The sequence below is a fragment of the Trichosurus vulpecula genome, chromosome 2, assembly GCF_011100635.1.
Source record: "Trichosurus vulpecula isolate mTriVul1 chromosome 2, mTriVul1.pri, whole genome shotgun sequence".
NCBI lineage: Eukaryota > Metazoa > Chordata > Mammalia > Diprotodontia > Phalangeridae > Trichosurus > Trichosurus vulpecula.
In genome coordinates, this window is record NC_050574.1 from 30192729 (window position 1) to 30207129 (window position 14401).

The following is a 14401-nucleotide window of genomic DNA, read 5'->3' on the forward strand; positions in this document are numbered from 1 at the left end:
TGATCAGAAGTTAGACTGAACCTTATCACATCCTGTCTAAAACTATGGTTCCCAAACTTCTTTGGCTTACTGTTCCCTTTTTGAAAAAAAATTACTCAGCACCCCCCTGGAAATCTTACACACTAGGAAAGAAGTCTCAGATTAAGTATGCAATAGCACCAAGACTACTATCCCACCCTGGATCCTTCCAGGGCCCCCCTGCAGGGGGCGATATCACCCACTTTGAGAATCACTGCTAGTAAACTAATAGTATTTAAGGGAGCAGATAGATACAATTCAGATCTAGTACCTCCCTCCCCACAACCCTTTCAATTAAAAAATAGTGTATTTGTTGATTAGGTTAGTAACTGTTGTTTAATCATTTCAGTCATGTTCAACTCTTTGTAACCTCATTTGAGGTTTTCTTGGAAAAGATACTGAAGCGGTTCATACCTAGCTCATTTTACAGATAAGGAAACTGAGGCAAACAGGATGAAGTGACTTGCCCAGGGTCACACAGCTAGTAAATGTCTGAGGTCAGATTTGAACTCAAGTCTTCCTGACTCCATACCTAGCACTCTAACCACTGTGCCATGAAGCTGCCCATTTACTATTATCATTATAATAATATTGTTATTATTGTTATTATTATAAGGGACATCAGAAGCCACCCACTCCAATCCTCTAATTATAAAGATGAAGAAGCTAAGTTCCAAAGAATTAAAGTGATTTATCCATGGTCACAGAGGAAGCAAACATCTGAGGCAGGATCTTAACCCAGGTCCTTTGACTCCAGAGCCAGTGCCCTTTCCACAGTAAATAGAGGGCTGTGCCTGGAGTCAAGAAAAAATGGAGTTCAAAGATGGCCTCAGACACTTCCTAGCTGTGTGACCTGGGCAAGTGTATCAGCAAGGCAATAATCACAATGTAGATAATTGTCAAAATTCCTATGCGGTTCTGTATCGCAAAATATATGAGACTCTCCACATAGGAGGGAGAAGAAGTAAGCCATTTATTCAGATGCCAGAGGACTAGAACCTGTAAGCCATCCACCCAATCCATCGCAGCAGCAAAGGATTTCGTACACAATATCACAGCATAGAGCTTCACCATCCCAAACCATCCTCCCCTAGCACAGCAGACGTCTGCTCTCTTTCCCTCATCTCTAACTGCCATAACTGCTCTCTCAGCATTTCCTGTGACACACTTTCCATTTCCTCTCAGCAATCCCCTCCCACCACATGGATTTAGGCTTCCTGTGATACAAGCAGGTCGCATGGCCTATTGGTGGGTGGGAAAGATTTTCAAATCTAAATTGCTAATATAGCAAGTCACTTAACCCTGGTTGCCTCAGTTTCTTCATCTATAACATGAGCTGGAGAAGGAAATGGAAAATCACTCCAGTGTCTTTGCAAAGAAAACCCCAAGTGGGGTCACAGAGAGTTGGACACCACTGAAAATGACTGAACAACAACCACAAAAGTGCACCAGGCATTGGGATGAGGCCTGGGGACAGAAAGAAAGGCAAACATGGTCCCTGCTCTCAGAGGGCTCACACTCCACGTTGGGGGAATGGGGGATGTAAGGTGAGCTGTCCAAGGTCCTACAGAGAAGAAGTAACAGAGACAGACTTTTCCATCTGGGGCCTCTGCCTGCCAAACCACTGCTCTTCCTGCTGCCCTGGTTCCATTTTTGAGAATCTTAGCGCTGTCAAACAAGGCCTAGAAGCATCATCTGGTGCCTCTAGTTCCATGTAGCTAACAAATACAGGGCAGTGGGGAGAGGAAGCCGAAAGGACCAAGGCCAGCAGAGGCAGGTCAGACAAGCTGGAGCCTGAATCAGCATCTGCCCCTCTTCCTCCACAATCCAAAGGGAACAGACCCCAACGGGGGCTTTCCTTATGGGATGGTAGAATCGTAGCTCTAGAATTATAAGAAACCTCTGAGATCCCCTAGTGAACCTCTCCTATTTTACAGATGTGTACATTGAGGCCCAAAGAAGTGAAGTGACTGTCGCTCAGAGGATTGGAAGAGGAATCTGAACCCGGGGCTCTGCTTACTGTGCCACCTTTATGAGACCACAGCTCAGAGTCTGGGGTCAGCTTCTTGGTACCACTATAAGAAGGAAAAAAGTGTCCAATTCCAAACTAGCCTCTAAACACACATTACCAAAAAAAAAGGGGGTGGGGAAGGAGGGAAAACTACATTTCCCAGGTTATATATTTTTAAGTAAATATTTATCTCCAGCATACATACAGCTTTATTACTGAATTTTCCATTGATCTTTCTGTTACAAGAATACACATTTTTCTGATATGACTTAGGGGCCTCCAAAATTGGGCTCAGGTCCACAGCACTGCCTAATGCAAATGAGTAAGACAAAGAATAGGTCCTGACCAAGGAGCTGAGAGGGGCCAGAACCCAGCTTGTGAAGCAGAGAACACAGACAAATGGGGCTATCCTTGTGGCCCCAGGATCTGTTTAATCCAATAACTAATTTTCATATGTTCAGATATGGAATAAATATTATTGACCTCATTTATTTTACCTCACCTTCATTTCCCATTACATTCTTCTCTCTCTCTCTGTTTTTCTATCTTTCTGTCTGTCTCGCTCTCTCCGTCTCTGTCTCTCACTTCCTCTCTCTGTCTCTCTTCTCTCTTTCTCTATATACATATATATACATATACATATATACACATACACGTGGCAGTGTGTCCCAAGATTTTAACTGGAGTCTTCCTGACTTTGAGCCCAGCTTTCTGACCAGCACTCTGGGAGGAGGGCATTGGGTGCCAGATAAACAGGCTTCCTGACAGTGTGACCCCAGACAAATATCCCAACCTCTCAGTATCCTCGGCAGCTCCCTAAGGTTCTAGACTGTAGAGAAGGTGCTGACCTGCATCAGTAGAGAGACTTCCCTCTTCTGGGAGAGTCCCTTATATCGACGAACTCTCAAGTCCAGTCCCAATCCCTACGTCCAGTTTTTTAGTTTATCTTCACTTCCGCATTCATCCCTCTCTATTTCTATACCTAGTGACCCAGACCTTAGAACAAACTAAAAAGGAATGGGGGTGAGAAAAGGGGAGGGAGGGATAATGCAGAAGCAGAAGATGGCTAGGGGGCTGTAAGAGAAAACCACCCCTTGAAGCCACATTCTGCCTCTGCTGCTTATATTGCCTGAGGGACCTCAAAAATTTACTTAGCTTTTCTGGGCCTCTTTTCCTCATCTGTGAAATACTAAGTGGTTCAGTGGATAGACCAGGCCCAGAGTAAGGAAAACCTAAGTTCAAAGATGGTCTAAGGCACTTACTAGCTGTGTGACACTTGGTAAGCCACTTCACCTGTTTGCTTCGGTTTCATCATCTGCAAAATGAGCTGGAGAAGGAAATGGCAAACCACTCCAGGATCTTTGCAAAGAAAACTCTACATGAGGTCATAGAGAGTTGGACAAGACTGAAAAATGACTTACTGACAACTGAAGGAAGTGGTTGGCTCCCTAGCCTCAGAGATCCCTTCCTATCTCTCCCTACCACACAGTATCTAACTCTCCTTAGCTAGGTTACTAATTTCCTCCACCTCCCCTCTAGTCTTCTCCCCCTCCAACCATCACTAAATTCAAGAGGAAGGAACCTGGACTTTGGATCCTTCTGTGTCCAGTCTAGGGGCATGGAGAGGGTGGGATGGGACTGGGAGGGGGGGGAAGGAATGAGGGAAGGGGGCACATGATGTCAGGCAATTAGGAAGCAGGGAATGGAAAGGAAAGACTGGGTGAGGGGATGAGGAGGAGGGAGCTGGGAAGAGAGTCAGAATGAGAATTTGGGAGGAAGATGGGGAGAGGCTCCCCAGCAGGCTTGGTATCTTCTTCTGAATCCTAACTGAATCATTCACATATAACAAGTTGTACTACTAATTCAACTCTTGCTTAGGTCATGGGATGCCTAAAATTTCAGATGAAAACAGCAAGTCTTTCCCACCTTCAGCTTTTTGCTGTAATAATCTAATAAATAGATCCAGTATTGCAATAACAAACTTCCACCGTTTGCCTACCCTGATAATAGAAATGTGCTATGAGAGTTATAAGCAGGGACACAGTTATAGAAGCATCAAAACTGGTCCTCAAGGCCTACACTACTATAAGAGGCCAAGCATATGGACCCAGGCAGATGGATTTCTTGAATGGGAAAATGAATTAAGGAGAGTCCAACCTTAGCCTTCCCAAAGTAACCTCTTTATCTTATTCTCAGGGACAGATATTCACTAGCCTTACAACTCAGATGTCAATCCCTGCTGACTGCTGATGTTTTTCTTAAAGTGCCCATGTAAGAAAAGAAAGAAAGAAAGACAGAAAGACAGAAAGAAGGAAAGAAAGGTAGGAAAAGTAAACTTTTTTGAAAGTCTTAAAAAGAAGACAAATCTCTTTTTCTTCTCTGTTTCCAACAATGGCAATGTTGGAGATTGCTGAGATGAAAGAAAGATACAGAAATTAATTGAAAACTAAGAACCAAAAAAAGATTGGAAACTAAAATTTTGAAAAAAGGAATAATCAATTTCTTTAATTTCAATCATAATTTGGATGTTTTATGAAGTATTTTGGTGAGACTTTGGGGTACCAGAAAACCATGTAAAGTCTAGGGGTTGACAGATCTTCCCACGTCAGACACCAATTTGTTAAAACTTGATGTGCACTGCTGGTGCCCATGAATAACTCTGGTCCAGTCAGGAGTTATGCACACTACATGGTGCTTATTGTGAAGGCAGGTGGAAATGCCTAGGGCCAGGTATGGTGTTGGGCAAGGCCCATGGGAGCTGTCTATGCTTACAGAGGATTGTGGCTCTCCTTGGGCATAGCCAGGTGGGCTCCCCTCAGTGACCAAGCTGGCTAGTCTGTCCTGGCTAAGACTAGCTAATCTGTGGGCAAAACCCTGGGTTATTTTATACAGTTTTTAGAAGGGTGTAGCTATGTGTAAGGGGAGGGGTGAGAGATTTTTGTGTGGTGAATGGCAGGGTGAGCTCAGGCCATGTCTTGGGGCCACCTAAACTTATCTACATGAAACAAATTTTTCACTTGGGCCCAAAAAGATATAGAGGAGTTTGCTCCTCCTCCCCCCAACTTAATAATATTTTCCCAATTACATGTAAAGATAATTTTCAACATTCACTTTTAAAAGATTTTGAGTTTAAATTTTTTCTCCTTCTCTTTCTCTCCAAGGCAGCAAGCAATCTGATATAAGTTATACATGCACAATCAAATTAAACTTAATTCCACATTAATCATGTTGTAAAAGAAGAATCAGAACAAAAGGGAAAAACCACAAGAAAAAAAATAAAAATTTGAGAATAATATGCTTCACTCTGCATTCAGACTCCATAGCTCTTTCTCTGGATATATATAGCATTTCCCATCATGAGTCTTGGAATTGTCTTAGATCATGGGATTGCTGAGAAGAGTTAAGCTTATCAAAATGAGTCATCACACAGCGTTGCTGTTACTGAGTACAATATTCTCCTAATTCTACTCACTTCACTCAGCATCAGTTCATGTAAGTTTTTCCAGGTTTTTCTGAAATTTGCTTGCTCATCATTTCTTATAGCACAATAGTATTCCATTACATTCCTGTATCACAGCTTATTCTGTCATTCTCCAACTGATGGGCATCCTGTCAATTTCCAATTCTTTGCCACCACACAAAGAGCTGCTGAAAATATTGTTTTTAATATATGTGGGGCCTTTTCCCTTTTTATGATTTCTTTGGGACACAGACATAGTAGTGGTATTGCTGTTTCAAAGGGTATAGGGGAGTTTTCTGATGAGAATCTGGGGTGCAGAGCTCTCGTACCTTCTATGGTCACCAAACTAAGATGAATGATAAGCCCAAGAGCCAGAGTTTGGGGTAATTGATAATCAATTTGCTAATTGGGTTAGTGGATAATCTATAAATTTATGGTCAGTAGTTTCTCTCAGTAACCAAAGACATCTAATGGAGATACTGAATGGTTTATTTTTGGAAAGGGAATGCCCCTGATAGGAGAAATCAATCCTGATTGGTGAACAACTAAGGAGGGGGTGGCCGTTTAAATGTGGAAGTGGTAGAAAATCCTTCAGCTCTTCCTCCTGAAGAAACTTCAAGTCTCTCCCCACCTCAATCCAACCTCCATTAAGTCACCAAAGTGATTTTCCTAAAGGGTGGGTCTGACCACATCAAGCCCCAGTCAGTAAACTCTTGGTTCCCAATCACCTCCAGGATCAAATACAAAATCCTCTATTTGATGTTCAGTCCTTCATAATCTAGCCATTCCCAAAACCACCACCTTTCCAGCCACTTATACTTTACTCCAAGGCAATCCAATAACATGTACCTCCATTGTGTCCCATGAAAAAGACATTCCACATCTTAGCTTTGGCGTTTTCCCCGGCTGTCCCCCTTGCCTGGAACACACTCCCTCCTCATGTCTTCCTCTTGGCTTCTTTGACTTCCTTTAACCTAAACCTCATCTGCTATAGTAAGCCTTTCTCAACCCCTTTTAATTCCAGTGCTTTCTCTCTCCTAATGGTTTCCTATTTATCCTGTATATAGCTTGTCTGTATATAGTTGTTTGCTTCTTGTCTCCTCCATTAAATTGTAATTTCCTTGAGAGCAGAGACTGTCTTTTGTATCTTTTTGTATCCCCACCACTTAGACCAATGCCTGGCATATAGTAGGAGCTTAATAAATGTTTATTGACTGGTGGATGCAGGGTGAAGTAAGGAAAACCAGAAGAATGTTTTATAAAATTACATTGTAAAGATAACTTTGAAAACCTTGAGAACTCTGATCAATGTAATGACAGAACATGGTTCCATGGGATTTAAATGGAAACAGTCTACATTATCTTTTAGTTGGTTGTTTGGTTGTTGTCCTTTGTCCTCAAAGAGGCCCAAAATGACATCACTATGCCAGAGTCAAGTTTCAGTATGTCCGGCTGTGGCTGATCAGAACAACATGAGGTCAGAATGCTCTACCACACATTGGGCACAAGTAGTCTGTGGGAAAATTTGGGGTGGATTCTCTAAATTTATGCATCCTGAGTTTCCTTTGAGCTGTTTTAATTCTGCTTTCCTCATAGAGCACAGCACCTTCTCTGATGCAGGCATACCATGCTGGGTGGGCCTGTACCAGTGTCTCTCATGTCACACAATCAATTCCAAAGTTCCTAAGAGAGACCTTGAGAGTGTCCTTGTATCACTTCTTCTGACCACCATGTGAAAAAAAGACTATTATAGAAGGAAGTTGGACTCAGCATGCACATTGAGACAGATTTTTTTGGATATGACTAATGTGGATTTTTTTTTGATTGACTACATTATTTCTTGAAACAGTTTGGGTTTTACCATAGTTCACTTGTTTGTTTTTTTGTTTTTGTTTTTTGAGACTGGGTAATCCTATCTTGACTGGGTTGGAAATACAGTGGTTAACCCACTACCAGGGTAGCTAGGAATAAAGTGCTGGGTATGGAGTCAGGAACACTTATCTTTGAGAGTTCAAATCTAGCCTCAGACACTTCTTAGCTATGTGACTCTGGGCAAGTCACTTAACCCTGTTTACCTCATAGCTGCAGAAAGAAATGACAAACCACTCTGGTATCTTTGCCAAGAAAATCACAAGCCGGGTCACAAAGAGCTGGACGTGACTGAAACAAATGAACAACAAAAATCTTATTACCAAATACCATGGAAGCTTTGACCTGTTTAGCTTTTGACATGGGCTGATTTGTGCTTCCTTAAGTAAGTTGGTGGCCCCATGAATTTGATGGACACCGAACTACCTTTAGACTTCTGAACTCCTGAACTCAAGCAATCCACCTTGTCCAATAGCAGAGATTTTAAGGGTGTGCCAATATAAATGAAAAGTTTTGTTTTTCTTTCTTTTTCAGTTAGTGGGGGCAGGGGGATAGATGAGAGAGTAGAGAACTAAGAGAAAGTGGATTTTCGTTAATTAAAAGAATGAATTGAACTTAAAAAAGGGGGGGAAAAACAAGCAAACTCAGAGAGGGAAGTAGAAAAGACACTAGGCTGCACATTGACTTTATTTTCATCCACACAGCTTCTATACTGACCCAAAAAACCTTTAAGAAGCAGAAGATGACAGAAATGTGAGAGGTTAGATAGATGTAGCCTCAGTCTGAGAAAGATTCAGACTTGATGAGAAATAGTAAAAAAGGGGATGGAGATGTCCATTCATACTAGGATTTTAAGAGAGACCCAAAGGACTTAACCATTTTTATGGCTCCAAAAGGGATGAACAGCCAGGAATCACATATATTAGGAAACAACCTGGACCTCTCTCTTTTCCTGTACTGTGAGTCATATGGACTCTGAAAATCTAGAATGAAAATGAAGGCCTACCAGAGGGGAAGGTTGTTTGATACTAGTATGACATATTTTCTGAGATGAGTGAAATAAAGTCTGCCTTCCACCCAAGGTCTTGATAGCCTGAGTGCTAACAGTGGAGCTGAGAACCCCCAGATGCACAAACCAATTTCCTACATTCCCATCAAAAAGCATTGATGGGGCTACAAGCTAGAGAGACATTTTAGGAAACATGGCCAGGTGCTAATGTAGTAGCAGTTATAATGAAAATAATTTGCTACTAGTAAAAAAAAAAATAAAAAAACTAATTCAGTGGAATAGATTAGGTAAGCAAAAATTGGGACAAAAAAATCAAACTCACTATTCTAGGTTTTGAGAGGAAACCATGGGGGAGGAGGGAATGATCCATAGTGACCATTACAGAGAGAGGCCTCCAAGTTTAATCAGGTCCACTCTGTCAAGGACTGCCCTCAGACAGCATCCCTTTTATCCCTACAACAACTCTGCTAGGTAGGTGGTAGAAGTATTATTTATAAATCCCATTTCACAGATGAAGAAACTGAGACCCAAAGAGGCTAAGCAACTTACAGCAACAGAGTGGATATGTGGTACAACCAGGACATCAATTGTCTCTCTACTATTCCATACTGTTTCCCTGTATTTTAAAAGCTCAGATCAAGAATAATAATAATGATAATAATGAAACTAGCTCCTTTCTTCCCATTTCCCACTCTGGTAAGACTTCTGTATTAATTTGTTCAGTTCCAGTTAGCATGTTTCATAAAGGAAATCAATAAACGGGGGGGGCATCTAAAGGAGGGGAACAAAGTGGGTAAAGGTCCTAGAGTCCATGTCATGGGAGAATCAGTTAAAAGAATTGGGAGTGTTCGTGTCTGGAGAAGAAAAGAAGGAAATGTGTTTGTCTTCAATCATTTGATGGGCTGTCATATGGAAGAGGGGTGAGATTGCTCTGTTTGCCCCCAGAAGACAGAACTGGGTTCTATGGGTAGAAAGTCTAAAGAAGCAAAGCTAGGTTTAATGTCAGTAAAAAAAACCTTTCTAACAAGTAGGTCTGTCCAAAAGCAAATGAGCTTCCTCAAGAGATGGAGTTACCCTTTCTTGGACATCTTCAGGTAGAGACTGGGAAAACACTTATCCAATACGTGTAGTGGGGATCCCTTTCATTATATGCTAGACTAGCTGGCTGCTGAAGTCCCTTTCAACTCTCAGATATGGTGACCTGCGCATTACTTTTGTTCATGCAAAAACCTTTTTGTGTCATGCAATTGAAATGATCTATTTTGTCTTTTGTGATGTCCTCTAATCCTTGTTTGTTTAAGAATTCTTCCTGGAGGCACAGTTGGGAAAAGCATCTGACCTCACTCTTTTCCATTTTTTTTTTTAAGTGATAGGACCTTTTGTAATAGCGTTGTGTATTCATTGTTAGATTATTGTGGTATACTAGGTAGGATATTAGAAGGACCAGCAGGTGGCACTGTATAATAAGCTATTTGGTTCTGAGGAACCTTTTCCTTCTCTCTCTTCCTGGAAGTAGATGGAACTTATTGCCCTAGACCACAGTTGTCTCTATCCACTGGGACTGGTTGGGGGTGTGACCTTATTTGAGGTTTTCCATCTCTACTCTAGGCCAACTCCCTTGTATTCATTGGTGGAGAAAGCCCAAAGGTCTCAAGGAAGACTTATCTGAATGACTATTATATTAGGCTAAACTTAATTTTTTGCAAAAATGCTTTCTATAACTACGTTAAAAATAGTCAGAAAATAGGACACTGTTGCTTTAATTCTGCATTAAGTGGGAAAGTTTCTATTATTCCCTCATTGTAAGTAATGCTAACTTATCATCTGAAACATTTTTATACCGCCACAGCTCCCTACACAAAGTTCCTGGTTTGCCTGCAGGGCAGAAAAGAAATGTCATTTACCAGCTCCTCTCACAGATCTTCTCACCTAAGCTACCTAAGACCTCAAGAGGTCTCCACTATGTGACCAAACCCCTAAGGAAATTGAAAAACTACCTGAACTCATTCCTTAATGATGAACAAACTTCTACCCAATCATACCCAACCCAATGATTTTGAAAACCTGACTCACTATTCCAACCCCGTCTTCCATCCACGGCTCATTCTCTTAATCCTGTTCTTTTCAACCCAACTTCCCCCAACCATGTCCCACTCTAAAGCTTTTTACCCCTTAGACAGTGATCTCTGGAATACCTGTTCCATAGCGAAATTTGATTTCATCTTTTAAAAATAATTTTCATATTTTTCCCAATTACATTTAGAAACCAATTTAACCTTTGTTTTTTTTTTACAATTTTGAGTTTCAAAATCTTTTCCACCCTCCTTTCTCTCCCTCCCTCACTGAGAAGACAAGCAATTTAATAAATGCTATACATATACAATCATACAAAATGTATTTCCATATTAGTCATGTTGTGAAAGAAGATAGAAAAAAATCAAGAGAAATGAAGAAAGTTATAAAAACAGTGCTTAAATCTGTATTCAGACTCCATCAATTCTTTCTCTGGAGGTGGGTAGCATTTTTCATAATGAATCCTTCAGAATTGTCATGGATCATTGCATTGTTGAGAATAGCTAAGTCTTTAATAGTCAATCATTGTACAATATTGCTATGTTTATGTAACGTAATAAAAATAATCTAATAAAAAACATTTTACATAATTCTCCTGGTTCTGATGGAATTCTAATAAAGCTGCCCACAGCCCCAATATTCTAACTTCCTTATAGGCTCCATTAAATAGCAGGCCCACTGCCCCTACCTAGCCACTCACACCATCCTCCCCCAATATCCTAGCTTCTTCATATTCACTTCACTGCTCATTAGAACAACAGGTGTCCATGAACTCATATTTCTCATAGAAACAGCAGGTGTGTCCATGTGATTAGGATCCCAGCTGCTGCCCCCCTAGCTAGCCACTGTCCCCAGAATCATTCCTCATATTTCCCACAGAAACAGCAGGTATGTCCATGCACTCAACCACAACCACATCCATCTAGTCTCAGACAGAACCACAGTACTCAACCAATCAGAAAGCAGCACCACCAGGATGCCCAAGCCCAAAACAACAGAAGGGACTTTCCCTAAGTAGGCACCTGTTCAGTAATAGCAAAAGTTGTCCTTTAGGTGAATTTGTGACATAGAGGCTTATTATAATTTCATTATTGTACATACATGTCCTCTGAAATGGGTTTTTCTGTATGCATTGTGGGTAATTGCATGCAAAGTTCCACTGTGGCTGGGACCCTTCCTCTATTACCTAATCCCCTAACAAACTCCTTCTGCCTTTTCAATATTTATAATATCTGTTATTCAATTGCATTTCTACCCTATAAAGATCTGTCTTGCTTTCTCTGAAGTTGCTGGTTCCTCTTGGAACTTAGCCCACTTCATGAGAGATGTCAATCTCAATAGATGCCTGTACTTGGATTAGAGGTGGTCTGACTCCGAATTCTTTGAGACAGCTCCACCACAACACATCCTGAAACTGTCATATTCACTTCACTTTACATCAGTTCGTATAAATCTTCCCAGTTTTTTCTGAAAGTATCGTGTGCATTATTTCTTATAGCACAATTATATACCACAATTTGTTCAGTCATATTTTTCAGTTCTGTCTGACTCTCTGTGACCCCCTTTGGAATTTTCCTGTCAAAGATACTGGAATGTTTTGCCATTTCCTTCCGCAGATAATTTACAGATGAGAAAACTGAGGCAAACAGGATTAAGTGACTTGCCCAAGATCACACAACTGGTTAGTGTCTGAGGCCAGATTTGAACTTCAGAAGATGAGTCTTCCTGTCTCCAGGCCCAGCACGCTATCTACTACACCATCCAGCTGCCTGAGTTAGACTAGCAGTAACCAATAAATTTGGTCAGTGCCCTCTCTCAATGACCAAAAACCCAAGATAGGGCTGATCAGCCTTAATATAGTTTGGGGGAGTACAAAATTGAGTAGGTGGGGAAGACAGTATGATTGGTGACAGGGTAGACAGTATCCTGGGGGTGAGGATAACATCAAAGAAGGTTACATCAAAGAAGGCAGGCTAGCACCCACATGGGCCTAGAAAGCACCCCTCTTTGTCATTATTGATTGATTTAGGAGACCTGTTAGAAACATGCTGGGCACAGAGATTTAGGTGTCAAGGGCAATTTATTGTTATTATTTTTTAATTTATTTATTTAATTTATTTAATATATTTACTTTTCAGCATTGATTTTCACAAGAGTTTGAATTACTAATTTTCTCCCCATTTCTACCCTCCCGCCCACTCCAAGATGGCGTATATTCTGGTTGCCCCGTTCCCCAGTCAGCCCTCCCTTCTGTCAGCCCACTCCCCCCCATCCCCTTTTCCCTTCCTTTCTTGTAGGGCAAGATAAATTTCTATGCCCCATTACCTGTGTATCTTATTTCCTAGTTGCATGCAAAAACATTTATTTTTGTTTTTGAACATTTGTTTTTAAAACTTTGAGTTCCAAATTCTCTCCCCTCTTCTCTCCCCACCCGCCCTCCCTAAGAAGTCAAGCAATTCAACATAGGCCACGTGCATATCATTATGTAAAACCCTTCAACAATACTCATGTTGTGAAAGACTAACTATATTTTGCTCCTTCCTATCCTATCCCCCTTTATTGAATTTTCTCCCTTGACCCTGTCCCCTTTTGAAAGTGTTTGTTTTTGATTACCTCCTCCCCCTATCTGTCCTCCCTTCTCTCATTCCCCCTTTTTTATCTTCCTCCTTCTTTCCTGTAGGGTAAGATACCCAATTGAGTCTTTATGGTATTCCCACCTCAGGTCAAATCTGATGAGAGCAAAATTTACTCATTCCCCCTCACCTGCCCCTTCTTCCCTTCCTACAGAAATGCTTTTTCTTGCCACTTTTATGAGAGATAATATACCCCATTCTATCTCTCCCCTTCTCCCTCTCTCAATATATTCCTCTCTCATCCCTTAAATTGATTTTATTTTTTTAGATATCATCCCTTCATATTCAACTCACCCTGTGCCCCCTGTCTATATATATATACATATATACATACACACATACACACACACATGTATATATATATATATATGTATGTATATATATATATGTGTATATATATATACATATATATGCATATTCCCTTCAGATACCCTAATACTGAGGTCTCATGAATCATACACATCATCTTTACATGTAGGAATGTAAACAAAACAGTTCAGCTTTAATAAGTCCCTTGTGATTTCTTTTTCTTGATTAACTTTTCATGCTTATCTTGATTCTTGTGTTTGAAATCCAAATTTTCTATTCAGCTGTGGTCTTTTCACTGAGAAAGCTGGAAAGTCCTCTATTTTATTAAAAATCCATATTTTGCCTTAGAGCATGATACTCAGTTTTGCTGAGTAGGTGATTCTCTGTTTCAATCCTAGCTCCATTGACCTCCAGAATGTCATATTTCAAGCCCTTCAATCCCTTAACGTAGAAGTTGCGAGATCTTGGGTTATTCTGATTGTGTTTCCACAATACTCAAATTATTTATTTCTGGCTGAATGCAATATTTTCTCCTTCATCTGGGAGCTCTGGAATTTGGCAACAATATTCCTAGTTTTCTTTTTGGGATCTTTTTGAGGAGGTGATCTGTGGATTCTTTCAATTTCTATTTTACCCTCTGGCTCTAGAATATCGGGGCAGTTCTCCTTGATAATTTCTTGAAAGGTGATATCTAAGCTCTTTTTTGATCATGGCTTTCAGGTAGTCCAATAATTTTGAAATTATCTCTCCTGGATCTATTTTCCAGGTCAGTGGTTTTTCCAATGAGATATCTCACATTGTCTTCCACTTTTTCATTCCTTTGGTTCTGTTTTATAATATCTTTATTTCTCATCAAGTCACTAGCTTCCACTTGCTCTAATATAATTTTTAAGGTAGTATTTTCTTCGGTGGTCTTTTGGAACTCCTTTTCCATTTGGGTAATTCTACCTTTCAAGATATTCTTCTCCTCATTGGCTTTTTGGAGCTCTTTTGACATTTGAGTTAGTCTATTTTTTAAG